Source organism: Somniosus microcephalus, unplaced genomic scaffold (genome assembly GCF_052327205.1).
Source record: "Somniosus microcephalus isolate GS21.2 unplaced genomic scaffold, FLI_Smic_1.0 unresolved_chr4, whole genome shotgun sequence".
NCBI classification, from domain to species: Eukaryota; Metazoa; Chordata; class Chondrichthyes; order Squaliformes; family Somniosidae; genus Somniosus; species Somniosus microcephalus.
Genome location: NW_028225182.1, coordinates 53,951,661 through 53,971,515, shown reverse-complemented (window position 1 = coordinate 53,971,515; position 19,855 = coordinate 53,951,661). Strand labels below are relative to the sequence as shown.

Below are 19,855 nucleotides of genomic sequence, written 5' to 3'. Positions count from 1 at the left end.
ACTCTGATACAGACCCTGTATTGAAGGGGTTAAACACTCTGATACAGACCCTGTATTGAAGGGTTAAACATTGTCAGACTGACCCAGTTTGAAAGGGTTAAACACTCTGATAGAGATCCTAGATTGAAGGGTTTAAACACTGTGATACAGGCCCTGTATTGAAGGGTTTAAACACGGTGATACAGACCCAGTTTTGAAGGGGTTAAACACGGTGATACTGACCCAGTATTGATGGGGTTAAAGGTACTGATACTCCCACTAATCATCGCAACATTGTATGCCTTCGTTTTCAATATCATATCATCCTTTACTTCCTTAATTAGCCACGGATGCTGCTCCCTTCCCTTAAAATCTTTCTTTCTCACTGGAATATATTTTTATGAGAGTTATGAAACATCTCCTTAAATGTCCGCCACGGCATTTCAACTGTCTTACCCTTTAATTTATTTTTCCAGTCCACTTTAGCCAGTTCTGCCCTCATGCCATTATAATTGCCTTTGTTTAAGATCAGGACACTGGTTTGAGATACAACTTTCTCAGCCTCCAACTGAATTTGAAATGCAACTATGTTATGATCACTCTTTCCTAGAGGATCCTTTACTAGGAGGTCATTTATATATGGCCCAGAAATTTGGGTCGGAGGCTTCCCGCGGGCGCAAGCCTCCGACCTGCACTTACCTAGCGCGCCGGCCGTTGATCTGTGGGCCCGCGTGGGATTCCGATCCTGGGCCTCCTCCAACTGCCGGCGCGCAGTGCTTGCGTATCCCAGGGGCGCAGTTAGTTCGAAGCGTCCCCTGAGATCACGTGGGCCATGGAGAGCCAATGGGAGCAGGGAATCATAGATTTGACAGGAAGACCTGTCAAATCTATGAATACAATTCAGCCCCAAAACATAACTAAAATTTCAAATAAATTTTTTAAAAATCACATTTTAAAAATAATTATAAATTACATAAAATAACTATTTTAAACAATAATTTAAACTTTTGAAAAATTAATTACAGTTTCTAACGGGGCTAAAAATAAACTTACCTTTCTTTAAAGTATTTAAAAATAATAAACCTGTGGAAAAAATGTTTTAATTTTACTTAATTCACCACTTACCTTGTTAAAAGCAGGCCTTGCAACTGCTTTTTAAATGCGTAGCTCCTGGAGACTTACCCTCCCGGAGAAACCTGCAAAAAAACGGAAGTTCCAGGCGTACGCGCTGCCTCTCCGGCGCACGCGTTCGACCTGTGAACCCCTTCCTTTAAGGGAACGGAAGTTCCGGTTTCCCGCGCGTGCGCAGTGCATGCACGAAACCGGCACTTTCGTTGGGCCTACGCGTGAGTACCCAGCGCGCACTCACCCGTGGGGACCCGAATTTCTGGCCCAATGATTAATTCTGTCTCATTACACAGTACCAGATCCAAGATAGCCTGCTCCCTGGTTGGCTCCATTACATACTGTTCTAGGAAACCATCCCGGATACACTCTAAGAAATCCTCCTCAAGGCTACCATGGCCAATTTCATTTGTCCAATCAATATGGAGATTAAAATCACCCATGATTATTACCGTACCTTTTTTACAGGCCTCCAATATTTGTTGATTTATACTCTGTCCAACAGTATTGCTACTGTTCGGGGGCCTGTAGACTACGCCCACCAGAGACTTTTTCCCCTTATTATTTTTTATCTGATTTTATTTACCCTATCCAAATTCGCTCATGGCTCAGGTAGTAATCCAGAGATTATTACTTTTGTGGTTCTGCTTTTTAATTTAGCCCCTAGCTGCTCATACTCTGTCAGCAGAACCTCTTTCTTTGTCCTACCTATGTCATTGGTGCCTACATGGACCATGACAACTGGATCCTCCCCCTCCCACTCCAAGTTCCTCTCCAGCCCAGAGGAGAGGTCCTTAACCCTGGCACCAGGCAGGCAACACAGCCTTCGAGACTCACGCTCTGCAGAGAACAGTATCTATCCCCCTAACTATACTGTCCCCTATCACTACAACATTTCTTTTTACTCCCCCCACTTGAATGGCTCCCTGTACCACGGTGCTGTGGTCAGATTGCTCATCCTCCCTGCAGTCCCTGCCCTCGTCCACACAGGGAGCAAGAATCTCGTACCTGTTGGACAAGGCCAAGGGCTGAGGCTCCTCCATCACTACCTCCTGGATCCCAATACCTGCCTCGCTTGTAGTCACACCCTCCTGTCCCTGACCATGGGCCAAATTGGAAGTAATTACCCTAGTGGGTGTGACTGCATCCTGGAACTTGGTGTCCAGGTAACGTTCCCCCTCCCTAATGTGTCGCAGTGTCTGAAGCTCGGACTCCAGCTCATCAACTCTGAGCCGAAGGCCCTCGAGCAGCCAACATTTGCTGCCGATGTGGTCGCCCACCAGCTCCCACATGCAACAACAACACATTGCCTGGTCACCCATCTCAATCAATTCATTAATTAGTTTTAACATTTGTAGCACGTATATCTTTCAATCTACACCAAGGCACTTAAATTTAGACGCCCAAGTTTGGAAAAAAGCGAGAAATAGAGAAATACTAACCAACTAATCAGTTCCCTGCTTTCTGGTGACATCACACTTCAATTACTTTATTGTTCTTTACACTCACCGGTCCGTTGTATCTCTCTCTCGCTCCCAGCTCGGGTTCCACTCAGGTCCGCAGCCTCGGCTCTTTTTCAATCAGCCGCTCCCGCTCTCGGCGCTCTGTTAAAATTGAAGGGGTTAAACACTGTGATACGAGCCCAGTGTTGAGGGGGAGAAACACTATGATAGAGGCACAGTATTGAAGGGGTTAAACACCCAGATAATGAGCCAGTATTGAAGGGGTTAAACATTGTGATACAGACCCTGTCTGGAAAGCGTTAAACACTGTGATAAAGACCCAGTATTGAAGGGGTTAAACACTTTACATACGCAGAATTGAAGGGGTTAAGCACTGTGATACAGACCGTGTATTGAAGGGTTAAACACTGATACTGACACTGTATTGAAGGGGTTAAACACTGTGATACAGACTGAGTACTGAAGGGGTTAAACACTGTGATACAGACCAGTATTGAAGGGGTTAAACACTGATACAGACCCTGTATTGAAGGGGTTAAACACTGTGATACAGACATGGTATTGAAGGGGTTAAACACTCTGATACAGACACAGTATTGAAGGGGTTAAACACTGTGATATAGACCCTTTATTGAAGGGGTTAAACACTGTGATACAGACCTAGTACTGAAGGGGTTAAACACTCTGATACAGACCCAGTATTGAAGGGGGTAAACACTGAGATTCTAACCCTGTATTGAAGGGGTTAAACACTGTGATACAGACACAGTATTGAAGGGGTTAAACGCTGTGATACAGAACCTGTATTGAAGGGGTTAAACACTGTGATACAGACCCAGTATTGAAGGGGTTAAACACTGTGATACTGACCGAGTATAGAAGGGGCTAAACACTCTGATATAGATTCAGTATTAAAGGGGATTAATACTGTGATAAAGACACTGTATTGGAGGGGTTAAACACTGTGATACAGGGCCTGCAATGAAGAGGTTAAACACTGTGATACAGACCCTATATTGAAGGGGTTAAACATTGAGAAAGAGACCCTGTATTGAAGAGGTAAAATACTGTGATATAGATTCTGTATTGAAGGGGTTAAACACTGTAATACAGTCCCAGTATTGAAGGGGTTCAACACAGTGATACTGACCCAGAATTGAAGGGGTTAAACACTATGATACAGACCTGTATTGAACGGGTTAAAAGCTCTAATACAGACCCAGTATTGAAGGGGTTAAACATTTTGATACAGCCCCAGTATTGAAGAGGTTAAACACTCTGATACAGACCCAGTATTCAAGGGGTTAAACATTTAATCATAATTATAATCATAATCAACTTTATTGTCATTGTTAGTGCACAAGTGCAGTACAACGAAATGTAGGCTTGCGGCTCCCGAGAGTGTACATTTAGATTGAGACATTTAAACATTCAACATACATTTGGCTTGTAATACATTAACATAAACATAACCATAATAAAGTGCATTGGCAGATGTGCAGGCTTTAGAGTTTATTTGTGGAGTTCAGTAGGATGACAGCCCTGGGAAAGAAGCTGTTCCTAAATCTGGTCGTACGGGTGCGACACAGACACAGTATTGAAGGGATTAAACACACTGATACAGACACATTATTGACGGGGTCAAACACTGTGATACTGACATTGTATTGAAGGGGTCAAACACTCTGATACAGACCTTATATTGAAGGGGCTAAAAAATGTGATACAGCCCCAGTATTGAAGGGGTTAAATACTGTGATACAGACCCAGTATTGAAGGGGTTAAACACTCTGATACAGATCCAATGTTGAGCGTGTTAAACACTGTGATACAGACCCAGTATTGAAGGGGTCAAACACTGTGATACGGACATTGTATTGAAGGGGTTAAACACACTGATACAGACACAGTATTGAAGGGGTAAACACACTGATACAGACACAGTATTGAAGGGGTTAAACACTCTGATACAGATCCATTATTGAAGGGGTTAATCACTGTGATACAGACACAGTATTGAAGGGGTTAAACACTCTGATACAGAGCCATTATTGAAGGGGTTAAACACTGTGATACAGACCCAGTATTAAAGGGATTAAACACTCTGATACAGACACGGTATTGAAGGGGTCAAACACTGTGATACTGACATTGTATTGAAGGGGTTAAATACACTGATACAGACACGGTATTGAAGGGGTTAAACACGGTGATGCAGTCCCAGTATTGTAGGGGTTAAACACTGTGATGCTGTCCCAGTATTCAAGGTGTTAAACACGTTGATACAGAACCAGCGCTGAAGTGGTTAAAGACAGCATTACAGACCCAGTATAGTTGGGGTTAAACACTGTGCTACTGACCCAGTACTGAAGGGGGTTCAAGACTCTGATATAGACACAATATTGAAGGGGTTAAACGCTGCTTCACAAACCCTGTATTAAAGGTGTTAAAGACTCTGATACAGATCCATTATTGAAGGGGTTAAACACTCTGATACAGACCCACTATTGAGTTGGTTAAACACTCTGATACAGACACAGTATTGAAGGGGTTAAACACACTGATACAGACCTTGTATTGCCGGGATTAAACATTGTGATATGGACCCTGTATTGAAGGGGTTAAACACTGTGTTACAGACCCTGTACTGAAGGGGTTAAACACTCTGATACAGACCTTGTATTGCTGGGATTAAACATTGTGATATGGACCCTGTATTGAAGAGGATAAACACTCTGATACAGACCCACTATTGAGTTGGTTAAACACTCTGATACAGACACAGTATTGAAGGGGTTAAACACTGTGTTGCAGATCCTGTACTGAAGGGGTTAAACACTCTGATATAGACCTTGTATTGCCGGGATTAAACATTGTGATATGGACCCTGTATTGAAGGGGTTAAACACACTGATACAGATCCATTATTGAAGGGGTTAAACAGGATGATATGGACCAGTAATGAAGGGGTTAAACACACTGATACAGACCTTGTATTGCCGGATTAAACATTGTGATACAGACCCTGTATTGAAGGGGTTAAACACTGTGAAATAGACCCTGTATTGAAGGGGTTAATCACTGTGATACAGCCCCAGTATTGAAGGGGTTAAACTCTGTGATACAGACCCCGTATAGAATGGGTTAAACACTGTGATACTGACCCAGTATTGAAGGGGTTAAACACTGTGATACAGTCCCAGCATTGAAGGTGTTAAACACTGTGATACAGTTCCAGTATTGAATGGGTTAAACACTGTGATACAGACCCAGTATTGAGATGGTTAAACTCTCTGATACAGACCCAGTATTAAAGGGGATAAACACTGTGTTACAGACCCTGTATTGAAGGGGTAAAACACTCTGATACAGACCCAGTATTGAAGGGGTTAAACACTGTGATACTGACTGATGCGCTATCAATTACTCATAAAAGACTGAGAGTTAAGAGAGTAACTAAAGGCTTTTATTAACAAAGGAATGAAGGTCTGCCTCGAGTGGTCGACCGGTCCAGAATACAAAGGGGCTGGGGAGCAGTCGCCTTTATACTAGGACTTGTGGGAGGAGTCAGCCAAGGCATGTCCAGGCATGTACACAGTGGAATACAAACAGTGGTTTACCACATTCACCCCTTGTTTAAAATTGAGTCCGGCGGGGTGAAGTGTATTAAAAGTTAGTGTATTGGAGTCTCTCCGGAGGTCTTGTCTGCCGCTGTGATCGGCGTGGCGACGGCAGGGGTAGTGGAGCTTCCGGCGTCGAGTCCCGCGTAGGCTGTGGCACAGGCGTGTCGTCCTCGTAGATGTCGAGCGGGTCGCTGGGCCCAGGCCTGCCGTCTGCTGGGGCTGGATATCGGATCGTGGGGGGGGGTGGTAGTGAGTAGTGGGATACTGCGGCCCCCGAGGGTGCAAGGTCTCTTATGGAGACTGTGTCCTCCCGCCCGTCCGGGTATGCAATGTAAGCATACTGGGGGTTGGCGTGGAGGAGGTCGACCCTCTCGACCAGGGGGTCCGTTTTATGGGTCCTCACGTGCCTTCTCAGTAGGACCGGCCCTGGGGACGTCAGCCATGGCGGTAGCGATGTCCCCGATGTGGACTTCCTTGGGAAGACAAACATTTTCTCATGAGGGGTGGCGTTAGTGGCAGTGCAGAGCAGTGACCGAATAGAGTGGAGCGCATCGGGGAGCACATCCTGCCAGCGGGAGGTTGGAAGGCCCCTAGACTTTAAGGCTAGCAGGGCGGCCTTCCAAACTGTCGCATTTTCTCTTTCCACCTGTCCGTTCCCCCGGGGGTTGTAACTGGTGGTCCTGCTTGTGGCAATACCCCTAGTTAGCAGGTACTGACGGAGTTCGTCGCTCATAAACGATGAGCCCCGGTCGCTATGGATATAGCTGGGGAAACTGAACAGGGTGAAGAGGTCGTTCAGACATTTAATGACCGTGGCACTGGTCATGTCCGGGCAGGGGATGGCGAACGGGAAACGGGAGTACTCATCAATAATATTGAGGAAGTACACATTGCGGTCGGAGGAGGGGAGAGGCCCTTTAAAATCAACGCTCAGGCGCTCGAAGGGGCGAGTGGCTTTTATCAGGTGGGCCCTGTCTGGTCTATAAAAGTGCGGTTTGCACTCAGCGCAGACTTGGCAGTTCCTGGTCATGGTCCTGACCTCCTCAATAGAGTAAGGCAGGTTGCGGGCCTTGATGAAGTGGAAGAACCTGGTGACCCCTGGGTGGCAGAGGTCATTGTGGAGGGCCCGCAGTCTATCGATCTGCGCGCTGGCGCAGGTGCCACGCGATAGCGCATCCGGGGGTTCATTGAGCTTCCCGGGCCGGTACAAGATCTCGTAATTGTAGGTGGAAAGTTCGATTCTCCACCTCAAGATCTTTTCATTTTTGATTTTGCCCCTCTGCTTGTTGTTAAACATGAAAGCAACTGAACGCTGGTCAGTGAGCAGGGTAAATCGTTTTCCGGCCAGGTAGTGCCTCCAATGACGCACAGCCTCCACAATCGCCTGGGCCTTCTTCTCAACAGCGGAGTGTCTGGTCTCCGGGCCTTGGAGGGTTCGTGAAAAGAAGGCCACGGGTCTCCCCGCCTGATTAAGGGTAGCGGCCAGGGCAAAGTCGGACGCATCGCTTTCCACCTGGAAGGGGATGGATTCGTCCATTGCGTGCATGGTGGCTTTGGCAATGTCTTCCTTGATACGGTGGAAAGCTAAGCGGGCCTCTGCCGTCAAGGGAAAAGAGGTGGACTTGATCAGCGGATGGGCCTTGTCCGCATAGTAGGGGACCCACTGGGCGTAATAGGAGAAAAACCCTAGGCACCTCTTCAGGGCCTTGAGGCAGTGGGGCAGTGGGAGTTCCATAAGGGGACGCATCCGGTCGGGGTCGGGGCCGATGACTCCGTGTTCCACAACACAGCCAAGGATGGCGAGGCGGTTTGTGCGGAATATGCACTTCTCCTTGTTATATGTCAGGTTCAGGAGTTGGGCGGTGCAGAGGAATTTTTCGAGGTTTGCGTCATGGTCCTGCAAGTCACGGCCGCAGATGGTCACATTGTCCAGATATGGGAAAGTGGCCTGCAACGCATTTTGATCTACCATCCGGTCCATCTCCCTTTGGAAGACGGAGACCCCGTTGGTGACGCCAAAGGGAACCCTAAGGAAGTGATAGAGGCGGCCGTTTGCCTCAAAGGCAGTATACTGGCGGTCCTCAGGGCGGATAGGGAGCTGGTGGTATGCTGATTTCAGGTCAATGGTCGAGAAGACGCGGTACTGCGCGATCTGGTTGACCATATCAGCTATGCGGGGGAGTGGGTAGGCGTCCAGCAGGGTGTAGCGATTTATTGTCTGGCTGTAGTCGATGACCAGGCGCTGCTTCTCGCCGGTCTTAACGACCACAACCTGGGCTCGCCAGGGGCTGGTGCTGCCCTCAATAATCCCTTCCTTCAGGAGCCGCTCCACTTCGGTTTTAATGAAAACCCTGTCCCCGGCACTGTATCGCCTGCTCTTTGTGGCGATGGGCTTACAGTCGGGGGTGAGGTTAGCAAACAGTGGGGGGGGGGGTGACTCTGAGTGTGGAGAGGTTGCACCTGGTGCGCGGCGGGCAATTTGGGAGCTGCTGGCTGCGGACTGTGAGTGGGGGTAGGGGTCCACCGTACGCCATCGTAACACTTTTAAGGTGGCACTGAAAATCTAACCCCAGCAGGACGGCAGCGCAGAGGTCGGGCAGGACCAGAAGTTTAAAATGATCGTACACGGTCCCGTCTACTACGAGTATCACTACGCAGTAGCCGCCGATGTCCGCCGACTGGGACTCGGAGGCCATAGAAATCCGCTGGTGCGCAGGCAGGACTGGGAGAGAGCAACGCCGCACCGTGTCAGGGTGGATGAAGCTCTCCGTGCTCCCAGAGTCAAAAAGGCAGATTGTATCGTGGCCATTTACCTTAATGTCCATTGTGGAACTGGCCAGCTGGTGCGGTCTCGCTTGGTCCAGTGTAACGGATGCCAGCGTAGGGGTCGGTGTGTCGCTGCGGGTATCCGATGAGGCGGTGTTGGGGGCCTGCTGCGTTCCGGCTGTCATCCAAGATGGCGGCCCCATGTGGCTGGAGGCGTCCAAAATGGCTGCTGTACCGGTGGTTCGCACATGGCCGGGGAGGCCCAAGATGGCGGCCCGCATGGCCCACACGCGGCGCTGCTGGGGTTCGGGGTGGCTTTGGCCCTGCAGACGTTAGCGTAGTGTCCCTTCTTCCCGCAGCCCGAGCAGATCGCGTTTTTCACCGGGCAGCGCGCTCTGGGGTGTTTTGCCTGGCCACAGAAGTAGCATTTCTGGCCTTGGGACACTGCTGCGGTAGTTGGGCCGTTGCTGGGGTGTGGCTGGGGTGGCACGGCGCTATGAGGCGGTCCTACCGTGTCCCAGGCTGTCATTCCCCGCGGCGTCCACGGTGCAGAGGAGTAGGCATCCATGCCCCGGTAGGCTGCATCCAATGATAGTGCGAGTTCAGAGGCCTTGTTGAGGTCGAGGTCACTCTGCTCCAACAGTCGCTGTCGGGTGTAATTGGATCTGTGGCCCGCTACAAAAGCGTCCCGGATAAGTTCCTCTGTGTACACGGCGGCCTTTACATCCTTACAACCACAGGCCCGGCCAAGCACAGACAGTGCCTGAAGGTATTCCACGGTCGATTCCCCAGGTTGTTGTTTACGACTCCCCAGAAGGTGCCTGGCGTACACTTCGTTCACTGGGCGCGTGTACTGGTCCTTGAGGAGCTTGATAGCGTCCGCGTACGAGGTCGCGTCTTGGATGACCGAGTACACTCGGTGGTTCACTTTGGAGGTCAGGACATCCAGTTTGTCCTCGTCCGATTTGATTGCTGCGGAGGCGGTCAGGAATTTTTCGAAACACTTAAGCCAGTGAGTAAACTTGGTGGATGAGTCCGCCTCCCGATGATCTAAGTCCAGGCATGCTGGTGTGAGGATCTTCTCCATTATAAAAACTTTGTTAATAAAATTGATGCGCTATCAATTACTCATAAAAGACTGAGAGTTAAGAGAGTAACTAAAGGCTTTTATTAACAAAGGAATGAAGGTCTGCCTCGAGTGGTCGACCGGTCCAGAATACAAAGGGGCTGGGGAGCAGTCACCTTTATACTCGGACTTGTGGGAGAAGTCAGCCGAGGCATGTCCAGGCATGTACACAGTGGAATACAAACAGTGGCTTACCACACTGACCCAGTATTGAAGGGGTTAAACACTGTGATACAGTCCCAGCATTGAAGTTGTTAAACACTGTGATACAGTTCCAGTATTAAATGGGTTAAACACTGTGATACAGACCCAGTATTGAGATGGTTAAACTCTCTGATACAGACCCAGTATTAAAGGGGATAAACACTGTGTTACAGACCCTGTATTGAAGGGGTTAAACACTGTGATACAGACCCTGTCTTGAAAGGGTTAAGCACTGAGATAACGGCCCTGTATTGAAGGGGTTAAACACTGTTATACTCAACCAGTATTGAAGCGGTTAAACACTGTGATATAGACCCCATATTGAAGGGGTTAAACACTGAGATACAGGCCCTGTATTGAAGAGGTTAAACACTGTGTTACAGACACAGTATTGAAGGGGTAAAACACTGTGATTCAGACCCGGTATTGAAGTGGTAAAACACAGTGTTACACACCCTGTGTTGAAGGGGTTAAACAGTCTGATACAGATCCAGTATTGAAAGGGTTAAGCACTGTGATACAGTCCCTGTATTGAAGGATGTTAAACACTATGAAACAGACCCTGTATTGAAGGTGTTCAACACTGTAATTCAGACACAGTATTGAAGGGGGTCAAACACAGTGATACAGACCCGATATAGAAGGGGTTAAACACTGAGATACAGACCCTGTATTGAATAGGTTAAACACTGTGATACAGACCCAACAGTGAAGGGGTTAAACACTGTGATACTTATCCAGTATTGAAGGGGTTGAACACTGTGATACTGACCCAGTATTGAATGGGTTAAACACTGTGATACAGATGCAGTATTGAAGGGGTTAAACACTGTGATATAGACCCAGTATTGAAAGGGTTAAACTCAGTGATACTGGCCCAGAATTGAAGGGGTTAAACACTATGATACAGACCTGTATTGAAGGGGTTAAAGACTCTGATACAGATCCAATATTGAGGGTGTTAAACACTGTGATACAGACCCAGTATTGAAGGGGTTAAACACTCTGATACAGACCCAGTATTGAAGGGGTTAAACACTGTGATACAGACCCAGTATTAAAGGGGTTAAACACTCTGATACAGACACAGTATGGAAGGGGTTAAACACGTTGATACAGAACCAGCACTGAAGTGGTTAAAGACAGCATTACAGAGCCAGTATAGTTGGGGTTAAACACTGTGCTACTGACCCAGTACTGAAGGGGGTTCAAGACTCTGATATAGACACAATATTGAAGGGGTTAAACGCTGCTTCACAAACCCTGTATTAAAGGTGTTAAAGACTCTGATACAGATCCATTATTGAAGGGGTTAAACACTCTGATACAGACCCACTATTGAGTTGGTTAAACACTCTGATACAGACACAGTATTGAAGGGGTTAAACACACTGATACAGACCTTGTATTGCTGGGATTAAACATTGTGATATGCACCCTGTATTGAAGGGGTTAAACACTGTGTTACAGACCCTGTACTGAAGGGGTTAAACACTCTGATACAGACCTTGTATTGCCGGGATTAAACATTGTGATATGGACCCTGTATTGAAGAGGTTAAACACTCTGATACAAACCCACTATTGAGTTGGTTAAACACTCTGATACAGACACAGTGTTGAAGGGGTTAAACACTGTGTTACAGATCCTGTACTGAAGGGGTTAAACACTCTGATACAGACCTTGTATTGCCGGGATTAAACATTGTGATATGGACCCTGTATTGAAGGGGTTAAACACACTGATACAGATCCATTATTGAAGGGCTTAAACAGGATGATATGGACCAGTAATGAAGGGGATAAACACACTGATACAGACCTTGTATTGCCGGATTAAACATTGTGATACAGACCCTGTATTGAAGGGGTTAAACACTGTGAAATAGACCCTGTATTGAAGGGGTTAATCACTGTGATACAGCCCCAGTATTGAAGGGGTTAAACTCTGTGATACAGACCCCGTATAGAATGGGTTAAACACTGTGATACTGACCCAGTATTGAAGGGGTTAAACACTGTGATACAGTCCCAGCATTGAAGGTGTTAAACACTGTGATACAGTTCCAGTATTGAATGGGTTAAACACTGTGATACAGACCCATTATTGAGATGGTTAAACTCTCTGATACAGACCCAGTATTAAAGGGGATAAACACTGTGATACAGACCCTGTATTGAAGGGGTAAAACACTCTGATACAGACCCAGTATTGAAGGGGTTAAACACTGTGATACAGACCCTGTCTTGAAAGGGTTAAGCACTGAGATAAAGGCCCTGTATTGAAGGGGTTAAACACTGTTATACTCAACCAGTATTGAAGGGGTTAAACACTGTGATATAGACCCCATATTGAAGGGGTTAAACACTGAGATACAGGCCCTGTATTGAAGAGGTTAAACACTGTGATACAGACCCTATATTGACGGGATTAAACACTGTGTTACAGACACAGTATTGAAGGGGTAAAACACTGTGATTCAGACCCGGTATTGAAGTGGTAAAACACAGTGTTACACACCCTGTGTTGAAGGGGTTAAACAGTCTGATACAGATCCAGTATTGAAAGGGTTAAGCACTGTGATACAGTCCCTGTATTGAAGGATGTTAAACACTATGAAACAGACCCTGTATTGATGGTGTTCAACACTAAGTCAGACACAGTATTGAAGGGGGTCAAACACAGTGATACAGACCCGATATAGAAGGGGTTAAACACTGAGATACAGACCCTGTATTGAATAGGTTAAACACTGTGATACAGACCCAACAGTGAAGGGGTTAAACACTGTGATACTTATCCAGTATTGAAGGGGTTGAACACTGTGATACTGACCCAGTATTGAATGGGTTAAACACTGTGATACAGATGCAGTATTGAAGGGGTTAAAGACTGTGATACAGACCCTATATTGAAGGGGTTAAACACTCTGATACAGACCCAGTATTGAAGGGGTTAAACACTGTGATATAGACCCATTATTGAAAGGGTTAAACTCAGTGATACTGGCCCAGAATTGAAGGGGTTAAACACTATGATACAGACCTGTATTGAAGGGGTTAAAGACTCTGATACAGATCCAATATTGAGGGTGTTCAACACTGTGATACAGACCCAGTATTGAAGGGGTTAAACACTCTGATACAGACCCAGTATTGAAGGGGTTAAACACTGTGATACAGACCCAGTATTAAAGGGGTTAAACACTCTGATACAGACACAGTATTGAAGGGGTTAAACACACTGATACAGACACAGTATTGAAGGGGTTAAACACTCTGATACAGATCCATTATTGAAGGGGTTAAACACTGTGATACAGGCCCAGTATTAAAGGGGCTAAACACTCTGATACAGCCACAGTATTGAAGGGGTCAAACACTATGATACTGACATTGTATTGAAGGGGTTAAACACACCGATACAGACACAGTTTTGAAGGGGTTAAACACACTGATACAGACACAGTATTGAAGGGGTTAAACACTCTGATACGGATCCATTATTGACGGGGTTAAACACTGATACAGACCCAGTATTAAAGGGATTAAACACTCTGATACACACACAGTATTGAAGTGGTCAAACACTGTGATACTGACATTGTATTGAAGGGGTTAAATACACTGATACAGACACAGTATTGAAGGGGTTAAACACAGGGATGCAGTCCCAGTATTCAAGGTGTTAAACACGTTGATACAGAACCAGTGCTGAAGTGGTTAAAGGTAGCATTACAGACCCAGTATAGTTGGGGTCAAACACTGTGCTACTGACGCAGTACTGAAGGGGGTTCAAGACTCTGATATATACACAATATTGAAGGGGTTAAACGCTGCATCACAAACCTTGTTTTAAAGGTGTTAAAGACTCTGATACAGATCCGTTATTGAAGGGGTTAAACACTCTGATACAGACCCAGTATTGAGTTGGTTAAAACACTCTGATACAGACCCAATATTGAAGGGGCTAAAAAATGTGATACAGCCCCAGTATTGAAGGGGTTAAACACTGTGTTAGAGACCCAGTATTGAGTTGGTTAAACACTCTGACACAGACCCAGCTCTGAAGCAGTTAAACACTGTGATACAGACCCACGATTCAGTTGGTTAAACACTCTGATACAGGCACAGTATTGAAGGGGTTAAACACTGTGTTACAGACCCTGCACTGAAGGGGTTAAACACTCGGATACAGACCTTGTATTGCCGGGATTAAACATTGTGATATGGACCCTGTATTGAAGGGGTTAAACACTCTGATACAGATCCATTATTGAAGGGGTTAAACAGGATGATATGGACCAGTAATGAAGGGGTTAAACACACTGATACAGACCTTGTATTGCCGGGATTAAACATTGTGATATGGACCCTGTATTGAAGGGGTTAAACACTCTGATACAGATCCATTATTGAAGGGGTTAAACAGGATGATATGGACCAGTAATGAAGGGGTTAAACACACTGATGCAGACCTTGTATTGCCGGATTAAACATTGTGATACAGACCCTGTATTAAAGGGGTTAAACACTGTGAAATAGACCCTGTATTGAAGGGGTTAAACACTGTGATACAGTCCCAGCATTGAAGGTGTTAAACACTGTGATACAGTTCCAGTATTGAAGTGGTTTACCACAGTGATACAGTCCCAGTATTGAGATGGTTAAACTCTCTGATACAGACCCAGTATTAAAGGGGATAAACACTGTGTTACAGACACTGTATTGAAGGGGTAAAACACTCTGATACAGACCCAGTAATGAAAGGGTTAAACACCGTGTTACAGAACCTGTATTAAAGGTGATAAACAGTCTTATACAGATCCAGTACTGAAGGGTTAAGCACTGTGATACAGCTCCAGTATTGAGTTGGTTAAACACACTGATTCAGACCCAGTATTGAAGGGGTTAAACACTGTGATACTTAGCCAGTATTGAAGGGGTTAAACACTGTGATACAGACCCTGTATTGAAAGGGCTAAACACTGAGATAAAGGCCCTGTATTGAAGGGGTAAACATTGTTATACTCAACCAGTATTGAAGAGGTTAAACACTGTGAGACAGACCCTATACTGACGGGATTAAACACTGTGTTACAGACACAGTATTGAAGGGGTAAAACACTGTGATTCAGACCCGGTATTGAAGTGGTAAAACACAGTGTTACACACCCTGTGTTGAAGGGGTTAAACAGTCTGATACAGATCCAGTATTGAAAGGGTTAAGCACTATGATACAGACCCTGTATTGAAGGATGTTAAACACTGTGAAACAGACCCTGTATTGAAGGTGTTCAACGCTGTAATTCAGACACAGTATTGAAGGGGTTAAACACTATGATACAGACCCTATATTGAAGGGGTTAACCACTCTGATACAGACCCAGTATTGAAGGGGTTAAACACTGTGATACTTACCCAGTATTGAAGGGGTTAAACACTGTGCTATAGACCCAGTATTGAAAGGGTTAAACACAGTGATACTGACCCAGAATTGAAGGGGTTAAACACTATGATACAGACCTGTATTGAAGGGGTTAAAGACTCTGATACAGATCCAATATTGAGGGTGTTAAACACTGTGATACAGACCCAGTATTGAAGGGGTTAAACACTCTGATACAGACCCAGTATTGAAGAGGTTAAACACTGTGCTACAGACCCAGTATTAAAGGGGTTAAACACTGTGAAACTGACCCAGTATTAAAGGGGTTAAACACGCTGATACAGACACAGTAGTGAAGGGGTTAAACACTATGATACAGACACAGTATTGAAGGGGTCAAACACTGTGATACAGACCCAGTACTGAAGGGGGTTCAAGACTCTGATATAGACACAATATTGAAGGGGTTAAACGCTGCATCACAAACCCTGTATTAAAGGGGTTAAAGACTCTGATACAGATCCATTGTTGAAGGGGTTAAACACTCTGATACAGACCCAATATTGAAGGGGCTAAAAAATGTGATACAGCCCCAGTATTGAAGGGGTTAAACACTCTGATACAGACCTTGTATTGCCGGGATTAAACATTGTGATATGCACCATGTATTGAAGGGGTTAAACACTCTGATACAGATCCATTATTGAAGGGGTTAAACAGGATGATATGGACCAGTAATGAAGGGGTTAAACACACTGATACAGACCCAGTATTGAAGGGGTAAAACACTCTGATACAGACCCAGTATTGAAGGGGTAAAACACTCTGATACAGACCCAGTATTGAAGGGGTAAAACACTCTGATACAGACCCAGTAATGAAAGGGTTAAACACCGTGTTACAGAACCTGTATTAAAGGTGATAAACAGCCTTATACCGATGCAGTACTGAAGGGTTAAGCACTGTGATACAGATCCAGTATTGAGTTGGTTAAACACACTGATTCAGACCCAGTTTTGAAGGGGTTAAACACTGTGATACTTAGCCAGTATTGAAGGGGTATAACACTCTGATACAGACCCAGTATTGAAGGGGTTAAACACTGTGATACTGACCCAGTATTGAAGGGGTATAACACTCTGATACAGACCCAGTATTGAAGGGGTTAAACACTGTGATACTGACCCAGTATTGAACGGATTAAAAACTGTGACACAGATCCTGTATTGAAATGGTTTAACACTGAGATACAGGCCCTGTATTGAAGAGGTTAAACACTGTGGTATACGCCCGGTACTGAAGGGATAAATCACTCTGATACAGACCCTGTCTTGAAAGGGTAAAACACTGAGATAAAGGCCCTGTATTGAAGGGGTTAAACACTGTTATACTCTACCAGTATTGAAGGGGTTAAACACTGTGATATAGACCCCATATTGAAGGGGTTAAACACTGAGATACAGGCCCTGTATTGAAGAGGTTAAACACTGTGATACAGACCCTATATTGACGAGATTAAACACTGTGTTACAGACACAGTATTGAAGGGGTAAAACACTGTGATACTTACCCAGTATTGAAGGGGTTAAACACTGTGATATAGACCCAGTATTGAAAGGGTTAAACACAGTGGTACTGACCCAGAATTGAAGGGGTTAAACACTATGATATAAACCTGTATTGAAGGGGTTAAAGACTCTGATACAGATCCAGTATTAAAGGGGTTAAACATTGTGATACAGACCCAGTATTAAAGAGGTTAAACGCGCTGATACAGACACAGTATTGAAGGGGTCAAACACTCTGATACTGACATTGTATTGAAGGGGTTAAACACACTGATGCAGACACAGTATTGAAGGGGTTAAACACACTGATACAGACACAGTATTGAAGGGGTTAAACTCTCTGATACGGATCCGTTATTGAAGGGGTTAAACACTCTGATACAGACACAGTATTGAAGGGGTCAAACACTGTGCTACTGACCCAGTACTGAAGGGGGTTCAAGACACTGATATAGACACAATATTGAAGGGGTTAAACGCTGCATCACAAACCCTGTATTAAAGGTGTTAAAGACTCTAATACAGATCCATTATTGAAGGGGTTAAACACTCTGATACAGACCCAATATTGAAGGGGCTAAAAAATGTGATACAGCCCCAGTATTGAAGGGGTTAAACACTCTGATACAGACCTTGTATTGCCGGGATTAAACATTGTGATATGGGCCATGTATTGAAGGGGTTAAACACTCTGAAACAGATCCATTATTGAAGGGGTTAGACAGGATGATATGGACCAGTAATGAAGGGGTTAAACACACTGATACAGACCTTGTATTGCCGGATTAAACATTGTGATACAGACCCTGTATTGAAGGGGTTAAACACTGTGTTACAGACCCAGTATTGAAGGGGTAAAACACTCTGATACAGACCCAGTAATGAAAGGGTTAAACACCGTGTTACAGAACCTGTATTAAAGGTGATAAACAGTCTTATACAGATCCAGTACTGAAGGGTTAAGCACTGTGATACAGACCCTGTACTGAGTTGGTTAAACACACTGATTAAGACCCAGTATTGAAGGGGTTAAACACTGTGATACAGACCCTGTCTTGAAAGGGTTAAACACTGAGATAAAGGCCCTGTATTGAAGGGGTAAAACACTCTGATACAGACCCAGTATTGAAGGGGTTAAACACTGTGATACTGACCCAGTATTGAACGGGTTAAAAACTGTGATACAGATCCTGTATTGAAAGGGTTTAACACTGAGATACAGGCCCTGTGTGGAACAGGTTAAACAATGTGATACAGACCCTATATTGACGGGATTAAACACTGTGTTACAGACACAGTATTGAAGGGGTAAAACACTGTGATTCAGACCCGGTATTGAAGTGGTAAAACACAGTGTTACACACCCTGTGTTGAAGGGTTTAAACAGTCTGATACAGATCCAGTATTGAAAGGGTTAAGCACTATGATACAGACCCTGTATTGAAGGATGTTAAACACTGTGAAACAGACCCTGAATTGAAGGTGTTCAACACTGTAATTCAGACACAGTATTGAAGGGGGTCAAACACAGTGATACAGACCCGATATAGAAGGGGTTAAACACTGAGATACAGACCCTGTATTGAATAGGTTAAACACTGTGATACAGACACAGTATTGAAGGGGTTAAACACTGTGATACTGACCCAGTATTGAAGGGGTTAAACACTGTGATACTTACCCAGAATTGAAGGGGTTAAACAGTATGATACAGACCTATATTGAAGGGGTTAAAGACTCTGATACAGATCCAATATTGAGGGTGTTAAACACTGTGATACACACCCAGTGTTGAAGGGGTTAAACACTCTGATACAGACACAGTACTGAAGGGGTTAAACACTCTAATACAGACCCCGTATGGAAGGTGATAAACAGAGTGATAGAGAACCAGTATTAAAGGGCATAAACACTGTGATACAGATCCTGTATTGAAGGGGTTAAGCACTGTGATACAGACCCAGTACTGAAGTGGTTAAAGACAGCATTACAGACCCAGTATAGTTGGGGTGAAACACTGTGTTACTGACCCAGTACTGAAGGGGGTTAAAAACTCTGATATAGACACAGTATTGAAGGGGTTAAATGCTGCATCACAAACCCTGTATTAAAGGGGTTAAAGACTCTGTTAAACACTGTGATACAGACCCAGTATTTAAGGGGGTACACGCTGATACATACACTGTGATACAGACACTGCATGAAGGGGTTAAAAAATGTGATACAGACCCAGTATTGAAGGGGAAAACACTGTGATACTGACCCAGTATTGAAGGGGTTAAACACTGATACATACACTGTGATTCAGACACTGTACGAAGGGGTTAAAAATGTGATACAGACCCAGTATTGAAGGGGTAAAACACTGTGATACTGACCCAGAATTGAAGGGGTTAAACACTGATACATACACTGTGACAACAGACACTGCTTGAAGGGGTTAAAAATGTGATGCAGACCCAGTATTGAAGGGGTTAAACACTGTGATACAGACCCAGTATTGAACAGGTTAAACAGTGTGATACAGACCTAGTATTGAGGGGGTTAAACACTGAGATACAGACCCTGTATTGAAGAGGTCAAACACTGTGATACAGACGCTGTACTGAAGGG

At 45.0% G+C, this 19,855-nt stretch overlaps 1 long non-coding RNA gene across 1 annotated transcript in view; it reads right to left on the bottom strand.

Moving 5' to 3' along the window:
* Positions 1-1,930: 1,930 nt before the first annotated feature.
* Positions 1,931-19,855, bottom strand: part of LOC147091116 (uncharacterized) — a 62,305-nt gene continuing 44,380 nt past the window's right edge. The window contains exon 3 of the long non-coding RNA XR_015075376.1: positions 1,931-2,708. This is a non-coding gene — a long non-coding RNA (uncharacterized LOC147091116). The remainder of the gene's footprint in view (positions 2,709-19,855) is intronic.